Genomic DNA, 1,466 nt, shown 5'->3' with positions numbered 1-1,466 from the left:
AAACAGCACATGAATTACACTGAAACAGCAGCAATGGATTCTCACTAAAACAGGACTAGAGTTGCACCAAAAACAACTGCACTAGAGTCACACAAAAATGACACTAGAATCGCATCAAAACAACACTAAAATTGCATCGAAAAGTCTCAAAACATCACCAGAATTATACCGAACAACAGCAACAAATACACTTTAAAACAAGACTAAAATTGCACCAGAAACTACAGTAGGAAAGAACTGAAACAACTCCAAGTTTTAGACTTACATGGACAATTCGAGAACGCTCACCAACAAATGATTTTCCATCATGACCATGTGTATGAACATGCAAATGTAATTCAATTAGTGTTGGATCTCGACCTTTTTCAATAGCCTATACAAAAGAAATCACATTATATATGTCATGAGGTTCAAAATAATGAGAAAACAGTTGTGTTGACTCTGTCATCAAGTACACTTCACAAATGAACCTCACACTACCTTATTTCCTAATCATCCTTTTAAGAGTTCCTAGATACCTAAATATATAACATGTATGGACCATTACATTAGAAGATAAAAATATATAGCATACTAGTCACAAATTTTATATAAAGTTTTACATTTAGCTTTCAAAAGGATACATCCATCGATATTGTACAGGTCCAGCTACCCTTGCTTCATATGGAAGGTGTACAGGAAGATGTTCCATAACCACAATCCTCCGGCCTCCACGACGGCTCTTCGAAAGTTCCTAAGCTAGAAGAAAATTTATATTGTATCTTGATTCTTGGCTTTCCCTCCTAATTAGTTTTGTGCACTATTTATAGATGTATGAAACCCTAAATAAAATAATTGAGTCCAAATTAAATTAGGAATCCAAAACCAAAAAAGTGCTTGCCACACATTACTAGGAAGTAGTTCGCGAAAGGCAATAGGCAACAGTCGTTTCATGAACACGTGACAATCATGACTTTTCATGCCAAATATCCTTTTCGCATTTGTGTCTGGACATCTACCCAAATTGGAAACATACCCATCTGGAAACTTTAAGCCTTTCACCCAATTGAACAAGATAGCTCTTGCTTCCTTGTCTATCGTATATACAACTTTGGGATATATTCCATTACTATCATTTGCCAATTGAGGTTGATCACAATACTCTACCATATCTTGACGTGATTGTGGAACAACTTCTTCATTTTTCAACCAATTTAATCCTACAAATAAAATACCCAATTTAGCATAATCCATCAAATTAATGCTCAAAAAGGACAAATATAAATAATAAATGTGAGGAAATAATCAAAATCCCAAAAGATGCTTCTCTTTTTCCATCTGAAAGACTTACATATTCTTCGATTGACTTGTTCTGCATCTTATGAAGTGTTGTTTATAAGTTGCAGAATAAAGATCATACTTGAACTCACACAGAACTTCAAAACAAACTAATTTCTATTACCCAAACAGCATCAGAAACACTCGAA

This window comes from Solanum tuberosum, unplaced genomic scaffold (genome assembly GCF_000226075.1).
Source record: "Solanum tuberosum cultivar DM 1-3 516 R44 unplaced genomic scaffold, SolTub_3.0 scf00070, whole genome shotgun sequence".
Taxonomy (NCBI): Eukaryota; Viridiplantae; Streptophyta; class Magnoliopsida; order Solanales; family Solanaceae; genus Solanum; species Solanum tuberosum.
This window is presented reverse-complemented; position numbering follows the sequence as displayed.